The sequence below is a fragment of the Triticum dicoccoides genome, chromosome 6A (assembly GCF_002162155.2).
Source record: "Triticum dicoccoides isolate Atlit2015 ecotype Zavitan chromosome 6A, WEW_v2.0, whole genome shotgun sequence".
Classification (NCBI taxonomy): domain Eukaryota; kingdom Viridiplantae; phylum Streptophyta; class Magnoliopsida; order Poales; family Poaceae; genus Triticum; species Triticum dicoccoides.
The window spans coordinates 424,409,092-424,418,444 of NC_041390.1; the positions used below are offsets into that span (position 1 = coordinate 424,409,092).

The following is a 9,353-nucleotide window of genomic DNA, read 5'->3' on the forward strand; positions in this document are numbered from 1 at the left end:
CGGATATAATGTTCATGCTTAACGCTGGCACCAAATAACAATTATTCAGGTCTAATACTAATCCCAAAGGTAGATGTAGAGGTAGCGTGCCGACGGCGATCACATCGACTTCGGAACCATTTCCCACGCGGATCGTCACCTCGTCCTTAGCCAATCTTCGTTTAATCTGTAGCTCCTATTTCGAGTTGCAAATATGAGCAATAGAACCAGTATCAAATACCTAGGCACTACTACAAGCATTAGTAAGGTACACATCAATAACATGTATATCAAATATACCTTTCACTTTGCCATCCTTCTTATCCGCCAAATACTTGGGGCAGTTCCGCTTCCAGTGACCAATCCCTTTGCAGTAGAAGCACTCAGTCCCAGGCTTAGGTCCAAACTTGGGATCCTTCACTTGAGCAGCAACTTGCTTGTCGTTCTTCTTGAAGTTCCCCTTATTCCCTTTGCCCTTCTTCTTAGAACTAGTGGTCTTATTGACCATCAACACTTGATGCTCCTTCTTGATTTCTACCTCCACAGCCTTTAGCATTGCAAAGAGCTCGGGAATTGTCTTATCCATCCCTTGCATATTATAGTTCATCACGAAGTTTTTGTAGCTTGGTGGCAGTGATTGAAGAACTCTGTCAGTGACACTATCATCAGGAAAATTAACTCCCAGTTGAGTCAAGTGGTTGTGGTACCCATGTTGGGGAACACAGTAATTTCAAAAAAAATTCCTACGCACATGCAAGATCCATCTAGATGATGCATATCAATGAGAGGGGAGAGTGATGTCCATGTACCATCGTAGACCATAAGCGGAAGCGTTATGACAACGCGGTTGATGTAGTCGTTCGTCTTCACGATCCGACCGGTCCTAGCATCGAAGGTACGGCACCTCCGGGATCTACACACGGTCAGCTCGGTGACGCCCCACGAACTCTAGATTCAGCTGAGGTCGAGCGAGAGTTTCATCAGCACGACGGCGTGATGACGGTGATGTTGAAGTTACTGACGCAGGTCTTCGCCTAAGCTCTACAACGATATGACCGAGGTGGAAATCTATGGAGGGGGGAACCTGTGATGCCCCGAGACCGATGTGCCAGGTGTCCTCCAGTTATTCGCTGTTGTTGCCTTGTCATTTGCTTGCGTGTTGCATTCTTGCCATGTCATCATCCGCATTGCATCATCATGTTTTCAAAACTTGCATCCGTCCGGGTCTCCCAGTTTCTTCCGTTGTCCGTTCTGAGCCCAGACACACTTGCACGCGCCCGCGGCACGTCCGAAATATTATTTTATGAGTGGCCGGAAAAATGTTCTCAGAATGGTTTGAAAGTTGGCATGCGGTGTTTTTATAGTGTAGATAGACCGCATGTCAAGTTTCATCGCATTCGGAGTTCGTTTGATAGCCCAACCGTTAAACTATAGCGGCATTATAGCCGGGCACACGTCGGACGTTTTCGGTCTCCGAAAACAATCGCCGGGCCTCCCTCTCTTCTCTTCTCTCAGCTCGAGACCGTCTATACAACTCACTACCTATCGCCAGGTCCAACCTAACCTCTCTCGTCAGCCCGCAGCCCCCCTCGCGCGCGTCCGAAAGTGGTCCCGAACCCGACCCGGACTATCGCCACCGTTGTGTCCGGATCATCCCCAAACGTCTACAAAACGTCACCGTTTTCTTATTGTGGCTTCCTAACCTTTTTATCTCGGACCATCCGATTTTATCGGAGGGATCAAATAGTCTAACATTTAATCCCCTACTATATAAACCTGTCTAACCCTAGAATTTAGAAGCCCTGTCACATCCTCCCAGCCGCCGCCTCCAGTCCTCTTCCACATCGGGATCCCTCCCGATCCTTCTCCGCCCAACCAGATCGCAGCTGCCACCGCTCCTCCTCGATCCAGCCATCCAACCAGCCCCTGCAAACCACCACGCCGACAGCCTCCCCGTTTTGCTTCACAGCAGCCGCTCGGGCACCGGGCCCCGCTCCCCTGGATCCCCTCGCAGCCGAGCCACCAATCAGTCGGCGCTCCCAAGCCCAAGCTCCTGAGCACCTCGTGCTCGTCCTCCTCGCCCGAGCCTCCTTCCAGGGCAGCAAAGGACCGAACCAGCACAGCCGCGCTTGAGCGCTCCCGGGGCCGAGCTCCTCGAACACCGCGCCGCCCCGGCGAACCTGCCAGCCGGCGACCCCGTCCTCAGGCCGGCCCCGTCGCGCCACCTCTTCCTTCCCTTCCTCCTCTGGTTCTTCTCCCTCTCACTCCCTCCACCTCTCTGTTTTCTCTCACAGGGAGAACATGATGTGCCGGCCTCCATGGATTTCGCACCGGAGTCCCCGACCGCGCCTCGTTCTTGGATGCAGGAGCACGAGCTCCCTCCTCCTTGTTGCACGCATCGCTCGCCGAGCCGTCGAGCCGCCCGAGTACCTCCTCCAGTTCGTAGCCCCGGCCACCAAAGCTCTCACCGCCGACGAGCCTTGCCAATCCCCCCGCCAGGTCAACCACTCCCCGTCGCTCCTCTTCCTCGCCTGTCTCTCTCTCCCTGACCCTCTCTCTGCCCTTGGACAGGCACCGCCGCCGGAGTGCCGTACCTCGCCGCCTTATCGCCCCACCTGCCGGATCCGCCCCTTCCCCGCCGTCCGCCGGTGTCCTGCTTCTCTGGAGCCGCAGCGCCGTCCCCTGCTTCACGAATGAGATGAGTGCAACGCTCCTGCTTCGTTGACCTCGACTGCCCGAGCCGGCCTTCTGCTGCTGTTGACCACCTGCCCAAGGCCCAGTTCGCCCCGGCCCAATTCCGTAGCGCGAGCCGGATCTGGCCTCAAGGCCAATGTGAGACGCCCTCCAGATCCCCTCTTCCCGTTGAGCCAACAGGATTCGGCCCATGTAGTATTTTTTTCTCTCGGGACGAATTTAGCTTTTATCCAGTGTTTTACAGATTTGCAGAAAAACCCTCCATGTTCGTGCATTTAATAACTCATCATCCGTCCACCGGATTAAAATGTTTTATATATGAAACTTGTTTAGAATCTTGTCTAGTTTCATAATATGTCATTTTTATCCATGTTTGAAATGTTTAAACCTGTTGTTTGCATTAATTTGATCCTATGCCATGCTAAAATACTTTGGTTCGTAACTAAATAACCGTAACTCGGTTTGTAATAACTTTATATGTAAATGGGGTAGAAAAATGCCTAGTTTACCATGGTGGCTTTACTTTGCATGTTTAACAACTCTAAAATTGTGTTTAGGGCAGAATAGTACCATAACCAAAATATGCACATGAGGATTTTTCCGGACTTGTTGCTTGTTGTTCCGGCCTCATTTAAACTTGCCTAGATAGGTAGTTTTCTTTTGCTTCACCCTCTTGCCATGTTTAACAATATTTAATATTGTTGGGTACATAAACAAGATCGAACTAAATAAGTCACGTGGTGTTTCATCAATATGCAACAGAGTTGCATATTGAGCTCCACTTAATTTGTAGGGTTGTTTGTGCATTTTGCCATGCCATGCCTCATTAAACCGGACATGCATCATACTTGTTTGCGCATCGTGCCATGCTTATGTGATGCTTGTTTAATATGTTGTTTGCTTTCTTTCCGGTATACTTCTTCTCGGTAATCCGGTAACGTTGCGTTTGTGAGGATACGTTGGCTACATTCGTTTGTCTTCTTCATGGACTCGTTCTTCTTCCTTGCGGGATCTCAGGCAAGATGACTATCGGTGTCAAAACCGGCGGATCTCGGGTAGGGGGTCCCGAACTTTACGTCTAGGCCGGATGGTAACCGGAGGCAAGGGACACGAAGTTTTACCCAGGTTCGGGCCCTCTTGATGGAGGTAAAACCCTACATCCTGCTTGATTAATATTGATGATATGGGTGTTACAAGAGTAGATCTACCACGAGATTAGAGAGGCTAAACCCTAGAAGCTAGCCTACGGTATGATTGTATGTTGTGATTGTTGTCCTACGGACTAAAACCCTTCAGTTTATATAGACACCGGAGAGGGTTAGGGTTACACAAGGTTGGTTACAAAGGAGGAGATATCCATATACGTATTGCCTAGCTTGCCTTCCATGCCAAGTAGAGTCTCATCCGGACACGGGACGAAGTCTTCAATCTTGTATCTTCATAGTCTAACAGTCCGGCCAATGGAGATAGTCCGGCTGTCCGGAGACCCCCTAATCCAGGACTCCCACGGTAGCCCCTGAACCAGGCTTCAATGACGATGAGTCCGGCACGCAATTGTCTTCGGCATTCCAAGGCGGGTTCCTTCTCTGAATACATCATAGAAGAATTTGAATATGAGGGTAGTGTCCGACCCTGCAAAATAAGTTCCACATTTCACCGTAGAGAGAATAATGTTTTCGCAGATCTAATCCGCTAGCTTGTTTTGGCAACATGAAGTCATGTCATGGCCCGGTGATTATTCGAACCGTTTCTTTTAACCAGCCCCGCACATAACGCGAGGCAGTTTTTCGACGCGTCTTGTAAAAGCAGAGATCGTGTCCCCTTATTACGGGATTCTCATCAATATGGGCGTGGGTAACCCAATCGCGCCATCAATTGCGGTGCTTTGGGGATAAGCGAGTTTTACCAGGCAAGTGGGGATGTTTAATTTTGTCCGCCCATATAAAGGGATAAGGATTCACCTTTCTATCCACGCCTTCTTCCTCCTCTGCTCATCCGCTCCCGCACACTCGAGCTCTAGCGCCCAAGTCCTCACTTCCATCTCAACCTTCTCCAACCATGTCCGGAGTGGGGGGCAAGTGGATGGTCTCCTCCGTCACGGAGGGAGACGTCAAGAAACTGAGGAGAGCCGGATACCTGCCCGACGATATCGCGCACCGGATCCCAGATGAGGGACAGCTCATCCCCACCCCCGAGCCCCATGAGAGGGTGGTATTCCTCACCCATTTCCTCCGCGGACTGGGATTCCCTCTCCATCCCTTCGTCCGGGGGCTCATGTTTTATTATGGCCTGGATTTCCACGATCTGGCCCCGAACTTCATCCTCAACATCTCGGCGTTTATCGTCGTGTGTGAGGCCTTCCTCCACATCAAGCCCCACTTCGGCTTATGGCTGAAGACCTTCATTGTCAAGCCGAAGGTAGTGAGCGGCCGCCAGGCGGAGTGCGGAGGCGCCATGGTGGGCAAGATGCCCAACATCACATGGCTCGAGGGCACCTTCATGGACACCATAAAGGGGTGGCAATTGGGGTGGTTCTATATCACCGAGCCGCGCGACCCCACATGGGTAGCGGCCCCCGAGTTCCGATCTGGCATCCCCATGCGGCTCACCTCCTGGAAAGAGAAGGGCCTGTCCTGGGGTAATTCAAAAGAGATGACCGGACTCCAGTCATGCATTCAGAACATGGTGGATAAGAAGCTCAAGCTTCTCAACATAGTCCAGGTTATGCTCATCCGTCGGATACTCCCGTGCCAACAACGGGAGTTTACCTTGTGGGAGTTCAATCTGGCGCAGCACCGAACTCTGAACAAGCTCTTCGACGCGACTCATGAAGATGCCTGGAGGGTGCTGTTCAAGGGCGCCGCGGTACCTCCCCCCATTACTGAGGATCGCGGATTCAGCGCGAAGCGCCATGCCAGTGTGGTAAGTTGTTTTACCTTTCACAGGATACTTGTTTTCTATATAGATTGATTCTATGCGGGATCTAAACTTCCGTGCCGTTAACAGGACTGGTAGAAGATGGCCAGACAAATCGACTGTCCGGCTCCCTTGCTCGAAGGCCTTGTAGACGCCCTTCTGGAGAAGATGTTGACTCCGGCCCCTTATAAGGTGCCGGAGAAGACCAAGAAGGCCAAGGGAGCTCGAAAGAGTTCCCGACGCCAGGCGTCGTCGGACTCACCGTCCGATGAGTTTGCGGTGCACTCTTCCCCCGAAGACGAGGAAGAGGAAGAAGAGGCTCCCCCACCGACTGGGGGAGACAAGAAAAGGAAGGCCGCCCCAACTGGGGAGGCTAGAGGGTCCAAGAAGAGAAGGACGCTCCTTCTGGACAGCTCTACCGCCGCCGATGAAAGTGAAGACGAGTGGTTGCCCAGGGCCAAGCCCCAGGGGAGATCATAAGTATTTGGATACCAAAGTAACCCATAGGATTCCTTTGCCGCATTGCTTTCCCTAATGCCGAACTCAATTGTGCAGGCCGCCCCGAGCCAATATCGAGGTATCCTCGGACGGCTCCCTGGGCTCGTCGGACATGGATAGTGATCCAGTCCCGACCGCCACCTCCCCTCATCCAGCTGACGACGCCGAGGTGCTGTCTCAAGAGGCACCGGATCGAGGGGGATAGTCCCGGAGGCGCCTCGAGGCGACCTTTCGGACTCCGGGAGCCGAGGGGACGGGGTCCCCGAGAGCTCCGAGTTCGGCCCTCAGCCGAACACCGCGCCGGACCCTCCAATGGTTCCGAGCTCGAGTAGGCGGTCCCCTTCTAAGGGGGGTGAGATGCCTGTGCCGGCGACCTCTGTCCATCCAGAGGCGCCGGACAATATGTTGGAAGCGCTTCGAAGCGCTTCCATCGAGGAGGAGCACCGCACTATCATGAGTGCGGTGATCCAGAAGGTTCAGTCCGCCAAGAGCAGATTGACTGAAGCCTGTACTAGCCTTCTAACAGGCTTCGAGGTAAGTGTTTTTTAATGTAGTAGAAATATTACCGCATAGACAGTAGCCCCTGATGCTTTGTTCAATGTTCACAAAGAAAAGCCGAACAGAGGATCAAATAATATCGCAGGAGTCTAATATAAGTATGTCAATATGCATATGCAGGCTTCGCTGCTGGCGTCCACGCACTAACTGCGTAGGTCGCCGTACTGAAGGAGGCCCTCGAGGGGTCCCAGAAAGAGCTCGGCCTTGCTAAGAGGCAGCTCGAGGAGAACAAGGGTAAGTAATACCCTATCTGTAGATGGGAAAAAGGACGCGATTGCTAAATGACAGGATCATTGTATGTTTGCCAGGGGCCACGACCGAGGTGGCGACCCTGAAGCAAGCGCTGTCCCAGGCCGAAGAAAAGGCGGCCCGGGAGCGCACCGAGCGAGAGAGGCACGAGGCTCGGGTGGGCGAGGTGCAGCAAGAGCTCCAGGCTCTCGTGACAAAGCACGAGGCGTTGGAGCTTGACTTGAAGACGAGAGAGTCTGAGCTTGCCGCGGCCCGTGAGAGTGCGAAGAGTGCCAAGGCCGAGGCCCAGAAGGCCCTTCAGGAGATCGACGTGATAAAGAAGATAGCGGCGGGTAAGGCTTTCTATATGAAAAGCAAGCATGTAAAAGTAAATTACCGATTACTTACCCGGATCCGGACCTCTTCAGGAGCATTCGCAGATTTGCCCCGCAGTGTGTCCGATGCCACACAATTTTACCAGGCCGAGGACGGTAGCTTGACGGAGAAGCTGTTCTGGTCTCAGTATGCTGAGGCCGAACATTCGGTGCCGACGAGTGACCAGCTGAAGCAGATGGCCGAGCTACATACGGCGGCCGATCAGGCCATGAAGGGCTTCATAGTCCGGTTGTGGCCTGGCGATGCCCTTCCGAATAGCTTCTTTGGCCTGGTGAGGCGGCTTTTGGATGCCTGCCCATGGCTAGAGGTCGTCAAGCGATCCTTCTGCGTTGAAGGTGCACGCCGGGCCTTCGCCCGTGTAAAAACGCAGTGGGTCAAGCTAGACGCCGTGAAGCTGATCAAGGAGGGGCCGCCGGAGGGCAAGGAGCACCACCACCCCGAGATGTACTACAAGGGTGTTCTGCCGGGCGCCCGTCTTATCACGGATGAGTGTTCGCAAAATGTAATATTTGAATGAGACTTGCTCGTTTTGTCCTGTGTGTATGAAAACCTGTATCGTATTCGCTATGAAACGCTTGTGTGAATTTAAAATATTACCTTCTGTTTGGTTGTTTATCCAATCTGAGAGATGGCTAGTCCTCGGCTTCTGCCCCCATGCCACGAGTGCCGGGGTGTTCGGGATAAACCTGAGCACTCTTGTTCCCATGTTTGGGTCCTTCGAGGGAGGTGCTCAGCACAACGAACAAGGCAACCGGACTAATAATGCTTTACCACTCTCACTTAGGCATAGAATTCTATAATTTTAAATTTCAGAGAAGCCCCTGGTATTCGGAAGGCCGAATTCGGGGCGCGATACACGCCTGTAAGCCGGACGGAGCCGCCCCCTCGCCCTAAGTGGCATAAGTCTTTAGGGACTCGAAAAACCTCGCCGAACAGCGACCAGTCTCTCGCCTTATCATGACAGTCAGTTTTAGCTTTCTGTACTGAGGTGCTCGGCCCGGCAGAATCGGGGCACAATCGCAGTAGTTCTCCTAGCGCTACCTTAGCCGATAGAGCGGAACATAAGATACCAAAACATAGGAGCCGGGCAAACCCAACATTTGACCAAAGACATGATTCGGAGCTGATGCATATAATGCTATAAGTTCGGGGTGCCGCACTTGTGAAAGTGTTCAGACTTTTCACACCATATTGTGGGTACGTAATCCCCTGGTGCATTGGCCGTACCAGAGTGTACGGTTGCTAGGCTGTAACACCCCGGATATAACTTTCCAAATTTGTACTCCAACTCTTGCCGTTTCCGGTGTTAAGTTTTATTTATTTCCTCGGGTTCGGGTTTTGTCTCTGTGTGTTGTTGTCGTTGTCATGCATCTCATATCATGTCATCATGTGCATTGCATTTGCATACGTGTTCGTCTCATGCATTCGAGCATTTTCCCCATTGTCCGTTTTGCATTCCGGCGCTTCGTTCTCCTCCGGTGGTCATTTCTAGCTTTCTTTCGTGTGTGGGGTTTAAACATTTCCAGATTGGACCGGGACTTGCCAAGCGGCCTTGGTTTACTACCGGTAGACCGTCTGTCAAGTTTCGTATCATTTGGACTTCGTTTGATACTCCAACGGTTAACCGAGGGACCAAAAAGGCCTCATGTGTGTTGCAGCTCAACACCCCTCCAATTTGGCCCAAAACCCACCTAACTCTGCTCCATCATCTAGAGCGTTCGATCACGATCGCGTGGCCGAAAACCGCACCTCATTTGGACTCTCCTAGCTCCTCCTATGCCTATTTAAAGTCCCCTCTCGAAATTCGTGGATCAATCCACCCTAACCTAGCCCCCCTTCGTCTCTCCGCGCGCCGGACGTGTCCGGACGCGCCGGACAAAACCGCCGCCGCCGCCCGCGCCCTATCGCCGCCTGCCACGTGGCTCCCCGCCCCACATCACCGCCGAAGCCCGTCGGGCCCGAGGCCGGCCCTCCCCGCGAGCCGCCCGGGCCAGAGCCGCCTGCCCGCGCACCCGCGTCCTCCTCCTCCGCGCCGCCCGCCGCCGCCTTCCTCCACCGATGCCGGCGCCGCCACGAGGGAGCAG

The 9,353-nt window shown here is 53.1% G+C and overlaps 1 long non-coding RNA gene across 1 annotated transcript; it reads left to right on the forward strand.

Annotated features, from left to right (window-relative positions):
• The first annotated feature begins 1,794 nt into the window (after window positions 1-1,794).
• LOC119319251 lies at window positions 1,795-2,990 on the forward strand. Its single transcript, XR_005154399.1, has 2 exons — window positions 1,795-2,478; window positions 2,551-2,990. It is a non-coding gene; the product is annotated as an uncharacterized LOC119319251 (long non-coding RNA).
• The last annotated feature ends 6,363 nt before the right edge of the window (window positions 2,991-9,353 follow it).